Source organism: Adiantum capillus-veneris, chromosome 1 (genome assembly GCF_014529385.1).
Source record: "Adiantum capillus-veneris isolate H3 chromosome 1, ASM1452938v2, whole genome shotgun sequence".
NCBI lineage: Eukaryota > Viridiplantae > Streptophyta > Polypodiopsida > Polypodiales > Pteridaceae > Adiantum > Adiantum capillus-veneris.
Window position 1 is genome coordinate 14,832,273 of NC_140931.1, and position 13,017 is coordinate 14,845,289.

The 13,017-nt window shown below is 45.7% G+C and overlaps 1 protein-coding gene across 1 annotated transcript in view; it reads right to left on the bottom strand.

Annotated features, from left to right (window-relative positions):
- The window catches only part of NSH3 (inosine-uridine preferring nucleoside hydrolase family protein), a 110,837-nt gene that overhangs the window by 52,305 nt on the left and 45,515 nt on the right, over nucleotides 1-13,017 (bottom strand). The gene's annotated exons all lie outside the window — the stretch shown is intronic.

Consider the following 13,017-nt stretch of genomic DNA (forward strand, 5'->3'; position numbering starts at 1 on the left):
CTCCACTAGAGAGGGCTACATCAACCATAAGGGGAGACTCTCCCAACGAAAAAACAGCATATGTACAATGAGGGCTAAATCACGAGATGGGAGGAGGGAAAAGCCACGTAGGTGGACGGTAGTGCCATCTGGGCTCACCCCGGATCATGGTGAAGAAAGGCCCAGGGCGCCAGAGTCGAAGGCGGTCGGAGCTGCCCTGAAGTCTCTCGAATTGTCCCCTGAGAGAATGGATCAATTACAGCCAAAATTTTTGAACAGTCTCCGTTGGTGGCACAAGGCGAGCCTCGAAGATGCGGAAGCAACGGGCCCGCCAAATGACCCAGTGTCAGGCCACAGACGGGCTCCTAGCACACCTCTCTCTCACTGCACCACTCCTGTGGGGTAAGCTCTGTAGCAGGCTGGAGTGTAGGTCGACCCCCTTGTATCACTATCATCTTGCTGGTGGAGGATAGCTCAAACTGTAGTGCAGGGCTCGTGAGGGTGGAGCAAGCAGCCGCCCCCTAAGTGTATTGTCGCGCTGTGGAAAGAGTTGGCATCAGCCGATGGACCCGAAGCCAAACCTGTTGTTCCATAGGGCAGTCCCACAGACAGTGACGCTGACTCTCCAAAGGATGGTTACAAGTTGCGCATGCTGCAGCAAGGCCACTATGTACTAGCCAGCTCCCCACTGCTGTAGCTCTATGTGCAACTAGCCACTGGAACAAAGTGACTCGCCGAGGCTGTCTGGCGTCCCACAACCTCGCCCAAAAAGCTGACAAGCACTCAGCTATGAGACCCTCCTCCTGTGTGCTGCCAGTATGTGACGTCCCACTCGAACAGTGTACTGAAAGATAGGGACCCCTGGATGGTCAGCTGAAGAGAAAGGGTCCCTCCAAAACCACTCTCCAAGATCCCACTGCACTTGTGCCAGTGGGCAGCTCTCCCAAGCCCAAAGCATCCAATGGCCTATCTCAAGACCTACTGGGTCAAGATCGATGACACAAGTCCTCCCACAGATGCCTACTACTCGGATCCTCTGAAGACAACACTCTGCGACCTGTGGAGCCTCTACTGAGACTCTATGTAGTCGACCCTCACCTTGGATCTCAAAGAACATGGAGGGTACAGTCTCTAAGCAAGCTCAAACTGCGATGAGGACCTCCAGTTGAGAGGTGTGAGCCACTCAGTTGGTGTTGCCTCTGTGATGTCCGGACACATGCTTTGCACCCCTCTCGTGCCCTGTAGCTGGATGCTTTGTAACTCCTCTGGCAAACCTGAGAAATGAAGCCAGTCGCCTAGAGTGCGTGCTGGACCCTCTACCATGGGACCCTAAGAAACATGAGGCCTACTACCAACCAAGTGGCCTCTCTGAGTGCTGACCATGAGGTTCCAAACAAGGGGCTGCCTCGAGCGCTCCTCCGTGCAAGTGGGTTGGTGCTGCTCGAGGCCTCTCCGTAGCTACTCCCAAGAGAGAAGCAGGCTCATAGCAAAACGATCCTCCAGTCTCTTGCTCAGACCAACTCTGCGCATCTCTGTAAAGATCCATCTGATAGAAGGTCTCCAAGGGCCTCCTACTGAGGCACTCGAGCTCTAAGCCGCTAAAACAAAAACTCCTTTCAGAGCTCCTCCCCTGGAAGCAGTTCTCTGACAACAAACTTCCCAAGAAGGGCTTTTCTCTGATGTGCTAAGTCTATGATCCCCAACCCCCCCTGAGAACAAGGTAGAGTGATGACTTGCCAGGCTACTCTGGCCCTGCACTGAGGAGCATGAGAGCACGACACATCAGACATGTACTCAAACAATACACACATGAGAGAGCAATGTGACAAATTTATTTTAGGAAATCCCATTTCAAAGTACTTCTTTACATAAAGTTATTTAGCAAATACTATCAGCCTATCAGGAACCCTCAAATCTCAAAAGAAATCAGTGACTTTATTCCAGTCGAGATAACTTGTGACAAAGGAGCGGAGTAACTGTAACGGACTTGGACACTCCAAGTCAAAAATCAATCGCGACAGCACCAAATAACCACTTCAAAACAGTTCACAATAGATTTGCACTGGCCCGGTGAAGTTCCGTGCCTAGAGATATTGGCCTCAAAGACTGGTGCCCCTTTCAGTATTTCTTTTTGTATTAATCAGTTCAAAGTACAAGAGTGGTGGGGTCTCACTCTCAGACTCTGCGTCTAGATGCTCTGCAGAGTGTGAGCCCAAACCACATATTTATTGATTACAAGGGATGCCAAAAGCAGAGCCCCAAAAGCTCCAAATCAAAAGCCTAAAAATAAAAGGAAAGGCTCTTTCCTCTCTCAAGCTCTCTTGAGTTTTAAAATAAAGCAAAAGTATTCTCTCTCTCTCTATCTCCAATTGCGTAGAGAAAAGCTGGCCGCGCTGGCTGCCGTGAATCGCGCTGCAAAAAGCAGGTTCAGCCGTACGATGCCACGTCAGCAGGTTTGCACATTTTCCAAGATTCAATCCCTGCTGCCTTTTAGGGTTAGGGTTAGGGTTAGGGTTAGGTCAGGGCAGAATTTAGGGTTAGGGTTTTTTGGCAAGTTTTAGCGTTTGCAGGTTTTAGGGTTAGGGTTAGGGTAAAGGTTAGGGTTTTGGCAGATTTTAAGGTTTGCAAGTTTTAGGGTTAGGGTTTCCAGCAGCAGTTAGGGTTTCAGTTTTGGGCAGCCACGTCATCACTTTGTGACATACCCCCCTCTTGAAAGCATTGTAATCGCCCTCGATTACGCTTGCAAAACAGACAAAGGCCATAAACCGTCTTTGCAAACACTGACTGTTAGTACCTACGTACTAGGAACACACATCTAGCACATGTACCAATCGACAGGACATCACATGACATTCAACATTCATTCAGATCTTAGACCATGATTTATCAGCAATGTAGCTAGCAATCGCATCTAGATCCAATTGGGACCTCATCGATGTCCGATTGACTAACCCCTATTGCAAACATGTCTATTCGAGATCCAGTAGACCAAAATGCTGGAGTCATTTCGTCTATCAGTTTCTGCACTTAAAAGAAGTCAAGAACAAATCAGTATCATATTCAGGAATTCCATTTCATAAAGTCATACAACAGAATACTGTCAGCTTTCAGTATCCCTGAAGCTTAAAGAGAGATCAGTGACTCTAGTATCAAAATCAAGGCATCTGTTGACAAAGAAGCGGAGTGACTCCCCTCTTGTGCATCCCACTGCACCAGATCTTCGGCCGAGCTGAATTCTGGGTTCCATTTGGAGTAGACTATGCTAAACCAAAAGCATCGAGGTAAAGTTTCAAAATTTGAGGAGTATCTGCTAGGTCCTCCTTCTCCATCCACTTCGCATCCAATGCAGGATAGTTTTCAAACTTAACCAAGAATTGCCTTCGGACTTTACCTTTATTCTTCGTATCCTTATGTGTCAAAATCCGTTCAGGAACAAGGATCTCCTCGTTTTCTTCCACTTCGGGTTGCTCATCAAGCTCCCCATCATCAGGCACATCATCTTTAAAAGGTTTCAAGAGACTCACATGAAATGCATTGTGAATCCTCCAAGTATCAGGCAGTTTCAGTCGGAAGGAGACATCATTTATCTTTTCAAAGATCTGGAAAGGTCCGTAGTATCGGATACTAAGCTTTGGAAAAAAGCCTCTCCTTTTCCTTTTTCTTTCTCAGGTGTGCCTTCTCAAAACGTAAGAGCACCCAATCATCCTCCTTCAATTTCAAGTCGCGACGATGGGGATCTGCTTCTTTTTCTGTCGTTCTTGAGATTTCTGCTAAGCCTCGCGGACCTGGCAAAAGCCATGTCTAAGTCACGTGATTACTCATCCGCTTCAAAAATCTTATCTTTCGTGCTTAGTGTTGGAATTAGGGTTGCAAAGAAACACACACAGCTTGGAGAAGACGAAGGAAGCTCAAGGCACACAATAGAGAGTGTATTACTTAGTGTGCAATGGAAAGATAGATAGCCGTAGAGTGATGGGCGTAAATACAATGCTCGGGGGAAAAAACCTCCTAAAGAGGGAAAAAATGCCCCGGCGGTCCTAGTGTGTTCACGCACATCACTACCACATGTATATGGTAACAAATCCCCCCTGGAGTGATGCGGTGAACGAGAGCTGACACATGAGTAAAGCGAAGTGTCATGCCCTAAGGACATGATCAGTCCACAAAGGGGAGTAAGCCCAAAGCTTTGCGGAGAGCTTCAAGCTTCTCACGAGACAATGCCTTTGTGAAAAGATCTGCAAGGGTGTCCTGTGTTGGCACATAAGCCAAGCTGATCTCTCCCGCTGAGAGCCTCTCCCTGACATAGTGGTAATGCACCTCAATGTGCTTTGTGCGAGCATGAAAAACTGGGTTCCTCGCAACTGCCAATGCGCTTTGACTGTCAGTGTAGATAGTGTTGGCGGTGTCCTGTCCAACACCCAAATCAGCCATAAGGCGTCCGAGCCATACACACTCAACCGTAGCCGTAAAGACTGCCCTATACTCAGCCTCACAACTCGAAGAGGCCACACTAGGTTGCTTCTTGCTCAACCATGATTGGGATAAAACAAGCCAAGATGTAAAGTGTCACTAAGGTAGCGGAAAATCCTCTTGACAGCCTGCCAATGCTTAGACCCTGGGCTATGCATAAATCTGCTGACATGTGAGACTGCAAACTGAATATCCGGCCTCGTGTTGCATACATAAATGAGGCAGCCAACAGCAGTTTGATAAAGAGTGACATCAGCAGGATCGTCAGCATCATGTAGACTCAACTTCAAACCTGTTTCCATGGGAGTGGCAATAGGTTTGAAATCCTCAAGTCCAAACTTACATAGCAATGTCTCTATGTAACTTTTCTGACACAAGGCAATACCACCATCACACTGCTTAAATTATATACCCAAGTAATGATGCAACAGCCCCAAATCTTTCATCTTGAAAGTAGCATTCAAATCAGCCTTAAACCCAGTAATATGTCTCTCATTTGGTCCAGTGATCAGCAAATCATCAACATAAAGAACCACAATGAGAAGTACATCACCCTCACGCTTTACATACAATGTGCTTTCTGTTGGACTATTACGAAAGCCTTGTTTGACCAAATGAGTATCAGCTTTCTCATACCAAGCACGAGGAGATTGCTTCAACCCATACAAAGCCTTGTTACATTTGCACACTTTGTCCTCTTGTCCTTTTATGACAAAACCGCGAGGCTGCGTTACATAAACTCCCTCAAATATGTCACCCTTCAAGAAAGCAGTAACAATGTCTGATTGATGTACATCCCAACCAAAATGAGCTGCCAATGCACATAGAAAACGCACAGTAGTCATACGACAAGTGGGAGCAAAAGTCTCTTCATAATCTATGCCTTTTTGCTGTGCATTGCTTTGCAACAAGTCGAGCCTTATGGCGATCCATCTCACCATCCGGCTTGCGTTTCAACTTGTAAACCCACTTCGTACCAATGGCCTTTTTGCCAGGAGGCAAATCACATAAAGTCCATGTGTCATTTTCTATGAGTGCATCATATTTTGATTGCATGACAGCCATCCAATTTTCTAAATTCTGTGCTTCATCAAAAGACAAAGGCTCCTCAACATCATGTAAGCTAGAAACAGCCAAAGCATAACAATCTGATGCATAAGATGCATGGCGAGAGACTGAACGAGTACGACTAGACAAAGGTGCATCCAATTTACTGTCACGCAAAGTGTGTACCAGCCATTTTGGCATACCTCTAGCCTACTCATTTTCAGCCCTTTCTTCATCAAGTACATCATATACATCTGCATCAGTAATAGGCTGATCTATAACATTTTCAGAAACCCCCATAGGCTGTACATGTAAGGTGCAGCGGAATGAATGTTGTATTTTCTCAAGATTAGCGATCTTTATTGCTCAAGGTTCCTTTTAGTTCTTAGGGAAAGAGAGAGCTTTCCGTCTTATGGAGAGTGCTATGATTACGAACAAAGTGAATGGATTGTGCGTGCAAGTGAATGAGACTGAGAAAAGGAGAGAGAAGAGATACGACACCCAAGAGGTTGTAAAACCCTCCTCCGAAGGCCCCACTCTCATCTGCGAGAGTGGTCTACTTTGATTGCACAAAGGTGTACAATGCGTATGCAATGGACTGATGCACTTGGACAATGCCGATGACGACGACGGTGATGACGACGACGACTTGGTGGCTGAAATCTGTGATCTTCTAATCGCTAAACTTTGGGACTCTTTCGGTGGCTAAAAATGACTATTTTGGCTGCGTTTTTATGGCTGAAAATGGGGGAACGTCTGCAACCGATCTGGGGCTGATCTGCTACTGTGTCTAGGGCTGAAAACTGTGTGTAACTGCTGCGGCAAGGGGCTGAAAGTCAAAACGCTGGCTGAATCTGCATCTTGCCAAAAACGCTACTGCTGGTTTGGTGTTGCAAGCAAAAACGCTGAACTCTTTGATGCATGGGATGATAATCTGCTACAAAACGCTGATCAATGTTGGCTGCCTAGCGTTAGTGAAAACGCTAACGGCTGGGTTGAGCCTGTCGCGGGAAAAAGTGCCAAGAACTGGAGGCTTATGGCGATGGCTGGCTGTAGCGAGAAAAACGCCAAGGGAGGGTGGTGATGGTATGGTGATGGATCTGATGCTGAGGGGGGGTACTGCTGAGAAGTTGCCTGTTGAGCAGGAAGCTCCTGCTGCCTCTTCTGCCAGAAAGTGCTAACTTGGGTTTGCTTATATATTAACTTAGCAAAATTGCCCTACCTACTTTTGTTGGAAAGTCAGTTAAAACTAATAAGTAAAAATAACCAAAAATAGGAAAATAGGCTAAATGCACTGGAAAATTCCCCCAACTGATGCTAATGGATTCTGATGGGAATTCCGATGATCATGTTGTGTGCAACCGGAGGATATGCATCTATGCTAAGTGACTGGGCATGCACGGTCTACGAATAGACTCACAAAAGTGCCAGATCACTGCTAATCTAGACTTGACTGAACTGACTAAACAGTGCTGTGGTGTAGCTTGTCCACGGACACATAGGGTTGGAATGTGTCACGTGACATCCCCTCCTTTTCAAAGTGAGGTACTGGTACCGAACTGTATGGCGTCGAGGGAGATCGCCAACAGCATCCGGAATCCTGGAAGGGACTCTTCACCAGCCCACTCTGCTGTGTGGGTCGAGCGATACTTGAACTTCATAAAGGTCTGCAACGCTTGCTTCTTTGGGCCGCGCCGAAAGCGACTCAAAGTCTTCTGAATCTCCTTTCTTGCTTCAACTTCGTCGAGAGTCGTGCTTCTTCCGTCTTCAAGAATCTCCATGGCTGAAAATTCCTGAAACCATCTCCAACACAAAACCATGAACATACCCATTCCATGTAAAGTGAAGGAAAAAAATCTTGTCTTCTCTAAAGACTATGTATGCAATGTAAATGAACATAGAGATGGAGTGACAACCCGTTCATCAAACACATGCAAACAATGAATCTTTTCTATTTGATCGAAATCAATCAACTGTGGAAAATCACAATGGAAATGCCCATGCTTGGTGCTCATACAATCATGTGCTCTTTCGGAAACTGTGTCATGCCAAGGAAGAGACATGGAATATGACTTTCTAACATACAAACTTTTCAGCTTTTCATGAACAATCCGCATACATTCGTGCTCATACATGAGAGAAACGTGCTCAACATACAGTATGTCATGCCTAGGAAAAGGAATCACATAACGATGCTGATTAAAATACAGGAAACCTTCACGAATGAAACACTCGAACAATGCGCGCGTATCAATCATGCGAACACATAATACTTCCTGTGATGGTTCTTTGGACCAAGGCTCGAGAGCCAAGATCGCTTCTTCAGGATCTATCGAATCTTCTTATAGGGGATCTGTGGACCTCGACTCGAAAGCCAAGATCGATTCTTGGTGATTGATTGAATCTACAACGAGGTTAGCTTCGCTAGAAAAAGCATCCACTAACACATCATCCTGGTGAACATTCACATCATCTTCATGTAACTCATCATGCTTGTGAGAAATCACATCTTGATCATGCAAATCATCATGCTTGTCATTGTCATCCCAATCATCATGCAAATCATTATCATTCAAATCATCATGCTTCTCATAATCATGCAAATCCTGTGTGTCATGCTGTGGAGAAAAAGAGATTGAGAGAATCTCCTTATCCCGTATCCTTTCAACCCTATCCTGCATAGTTGCAATGAGAGATGAAGAAGGAGCAATGTCCTCTCCATGAAAGACAGTAGGAAAATCACTTTTGGCATTGAGAGTTCAAGTGTTAGCCTCCCAATCAACGAGAGGGTTTATTTCACGAAACCATTTCATGCCTAAAATCATATCACATCCTGAGAGAGGAGAAACAACAAATCTTCTAGTGAAGGCAGTCTCTTGAATTGCAAACAACACATCAAGGCACTCCTTCGTGATGAGAGCATCCATACCAGGACGAAAGCCAAAGACCTCGATGGAGATCTCGGACTTACTTCGAGGGGGGCTCTCTCAACAAGAGAGGGACTGATCACATCATGCATACTACCTGGGTCAAACAATATGACAAAACGGTGCCCCGACGTACGACCATAACATTTAATGAGAGAATCATCAATTGGAGGGTCCTGCGAAAGTTTGGGCACACCCGTGTTATCATTCATTGCATTGACAGATGTAGTGGGTGCTGTGGGTTCTTTAGATTCATTCGATTCAAGCTTAGGACATGTTCGTTTTATGTGACCCTTAATGTGACAATGAAAACAACGACCTTCCTTAGAATAAGTGCTTTGTTCTTCCGAAGTGATGTAACCTCCTACAATTCCTTGTGCTACCTTTTCATCTAAAGTAAGCTTAGGTTTAGCAATTGTGTTAGCCTTACCCTTAGATTCATTGGAAGAATTCTTTGATGAGAGACTGTTGGTAGATTGGTTAGAAGAGTTATCATTCTTACCGTTCTGAGGGTTCTAAGAAGTCTGCGAGGTACTTGTGGAAGTCTTATTCTCCTTAGGCTTTCCCTTGTTGTGCTTCATCTCCTGTGCGAGAGAAATCGCTACCGCCTTGTTGAGATCGATTGGATCGAGTACCTCGACATCGTACTTGATATACTCGTCCAATCCAAAGAGAACAACCTCTTTGCGCTCTTCATCCGGCATGAGTAGTTGGGTACCTAGCTGCAAAACACGATTAGAAAAAGACATAACTGGCATACCATTTTGCTTGAGAGCTCGCCAATCGTCCTTCAATCGTGCAAGGTACTGAGGTGGCATAAACTGCGCCTTGAGCTGTCTTGGAAAGCAGCCCAACTAAAAGAGGGACGTGAAATCGTCGACTGCCTCTAGGTGCGCGGCTAGCTATGCCTCTTGCCATGCGTGGTACCAATTGATGGCATCACCGGCAACGTACATAGCTGCCGTCAAAACTTTGTTATTTCCTGTCTTCTTAGTTGTCACAAAATAAGCATTAAATTGATGCAACCAAGAATGAATAACTGTAGCATCCATCTTACCGTCATACTTACTGAAAGTCAACTTTTATGTGACTGGATGGTTGGAATCCGCGACGTGGCTTGCGCCACTTGACGAACTTCCACGATCTTTGGGTGGTTCGGTCTTCGAGGCTAGGATGTGGGAAATAAATTCTTGATGACGAATCTCCCTTTGAGCCTCTCCTTCATCACGCTCGCGTTCGAAAGCAAGTCGATTTTCTTCTTGTTTTGCGGCAAGAGCAAGGCGCTCATGTTCCTGAGCAAGGCGCTCACGGTCCTGAGCAAGGCGATTTTCTTCTTGTTTTGCGGAAAGTGTGGCGTTTCTTTCGTCTCGCTCGCGATCCTTGGCTTCTTGTGCAGGGTCCTTTGTTGCTTGTTCTTCTGCTTTGCTTGCAAGTTGTGCCAATGCAACTCGATTCGTTTCTTGTTGTTGTGCCATCATGTCCAACATCAACTTGACTATCATCTCCATAGGAGTGAGGACAACTCGTGGCGTAGATGGCGAAGGGGGAGGGTTGGAAAATCTCTTGGTGGGGAGAATCCTTCGTCGCCTCTCTCATGCTCATCACCTGAATGCGAAGTATCCATGCCGCTTCGGGTGACGACCATGCACTAGGATCTTTGGTTCTTAAGTTCACGAGGAACTTGGTTCTTGAGGGTCTTGAGGTTCTTGAGTCTTGAGGGTCTTGGGTTCTTGGGGTTCTTGAGATTTTCTTTCGCTTGCAAATCGTGTTGAGAAGGATCTTCTCTTCACCCGAGTTCTACTCTTTTCTGCGGGCGCACCCCTTGGCGGCCTTGCGCTCACACCAAGGTTGCTTTTTCCCACCTCACGTCGATTGGCCGGCCGCTAAGTGCGCGGTCCGCTCTCAGTGAGTGAAAAGAGACACAAGGGGAGGCTGGACAAGCCCTTCTTTCTTGGGATTCCTGTCACTCTTCAACAAAACATGATTAGGAATCGCCACGCCCAAGTAAACTTGGGTTCGTGCGATCGCAACAAGCAAAAAAATTTCTTGTGGTTCTTTCCTTGAGTAATGTAGAACACTTCCAAAGCTCTGATACCAATGTTAGGTGCAGGGGAATGAATGTTGTATTTTCTCAAGATTAGTGATCTTTATTGCTCAAGGTTCCTTTTAGTTCTTAGGGAAAGAGAGAACTTTCCGTCTTGTGGAGAGTGCTATGATCACGAACAAAGTGAATGGATTGTGCGTGCAAGTGAATGAGACTGAGAGAAGGAGAGAGAAGAGATACGACACCCGAGAGGTTGTAAAACCCTCCTCCGAAGGCCCCACTCTCGTCGGCGAGAGTGGTCTACTTTGATTGCACAAAGGTGTACAATGCGTATGCAATGGACTCATGCACTTGGACTATGCCGATGACGACGACGGTGATGACGACGACGACTTGGTGGCTGAAATCTGTGATCTTCTAATCGCTGAACTTCGGGACTGTTTCGGTGGCTGAAAATGACTGTTTTGGCTGCGTTTTTATGGCTGAAAATGGGGGAACATCTGCAACCGATCTGGGGCTGATATGCTACTGTGTCTAGGGCTGAAAACTGTGTGTATCTGCTGCGGCAAGGGGCTGAAATTCAAAACGTTGGCTGAATCTGCATCTTGCCAAAAACGCTACTGCTGGTTTGGTGTTGCAAGCAAAAATGCTGAAGTCTTTGATGCATGGGATGATAATCTGCTACAAAACGCTGATCAATGCTGGCTGCCTAGCGTTAGTGAAAACGCTAATGGCTGGGCTGAGCCTGTCGCGGGAAAAAGTGCCAAGAACTGGAGGCTTATGGCGATGGCTGGCTGTAGGGAGAAAAACGCCAAGGGAGGGTGGTGATGGTGATGGATCTGATGCTGAGGGGGGGTACTGCTGAGAAGTTGCCTGTTGAGCGGGAAGCTCCTGCTGCCTCTTCTGCCAGAAAGTGCTAACTTGGGTTTGCTTATATATTCACTTAGCAAAATTGCCCTACCTACTTTTGTTGGAAAGTCACTTAAAACTAATAAGTGAAAATAACCAAAAATAGGAAAATAGGCTAAATGCACTGGAAAATCCCCCCAACTGATGCTAATGGATTCTGATGGGAATTCCGATGATCATGCTGTGTGCAACCGGAGGATATGCATCTATGCTAAGTGACTGGGCATGCACGGTCTACGAATAGACTCAAAAAAGTGCCAGATCACTGCTAATCTAGACTTGACTGAACTGACTAAACCTTGCCGTGGTGTAGCTTGACCACGGACACATAGGGTTGGGATGTGTCACGTGACAGTACATTTGCCTCATTGGAACTTACATTCGTATTTCCACCATTGAAAAGAGGCAACAAAGTGTCATAAATGTCCTATGAGCTTACATTACTGTATCTAGTACATGACAGCAAGGGCTGAACAAAATCTTCCACAAACACTAGATCCCGTGAAACCAGAATACGTTTTGTTTGCGGATGATACAACCTGTAACCTTTGCTTTCAGCACTATAACCAACAAAAATACATTTGACAGCCTTATCATCCAATTTCCTGCATTGCACTTGTGGCACCAAAGCATATGCCAAACAGCCAAAAACACGCATGTGCTCAATAGAAGGCTTTCTATCATGCCATGCTTCATATGGAGTAATAGACTGCAAAGCTTTCGTAGGACACCTGTTAAGTACATAAGTGGCACACATGATGGCCTCAAGCCAAAAAGAATGCGGCAAAGCTTGACTTTTGACCATACATCGTGCCATTTCCGTCAGTGACCTATTTTTCCTCTCAGCAACACCATTTTGCTGAGGTGTATAAGGCACTGTACATTGGTGTTTTATCCCACGACTAGCCAGAAATGCATTAAATTCATGAGACATATACTCCCCCCCTCGATCGGAACGGAGGGTGCCCATAGTACATTTTGAGACATTTTCAGCCATAGCCAGAAATTGTTTGAAGCACATAAAAACTTCGGGCTTCGCTTTAAGCGGAAATACCCATGCATGCCTGGAGTAATCATCAATGAAAGTCACGAAGTACAGATAATTGCCCAAGGACGGAGTTTGCATGGGCCCACAAACATCACTATGCAGAAGCTGCAACCTGCATGTGGCCCGAATTGAACCATCCGTTGGAAACTTAGAACGCTGCATCTTACCCAAAATACAGCCTTCACAAACATGTTTGACAAGTGCTTCAAGAGGCGGTAAAGAAGCAACCATATCACATTTCTGCAAACGCAGCAAACTGGTAAAATTCATCCGACCAAAATGTGCATGCCAAAGTTTTGCATCCGAAATAGCCCTTGAATCTAAAATTTTATCCACACTTGTCATACAAAGTGAGCTTATACAGCTCACGGCACAAAAGACCAGATGCAACAATTTCATCACCAAAACTGAGATCATAAACTGTACATCTGTCATCCACAAATTTGACTACAAGTCCAAGTCTAGCAAGTGCGGATACAGACAAGAGATTCTTTTTGATCCCAGGTACATAAAGTGCATCAACAAGTGTGAAAGAACTGCCATTAGCAGCAGTAAGCACAATCTTTCTAACTCCCTGAACTGAATAAGAGGCA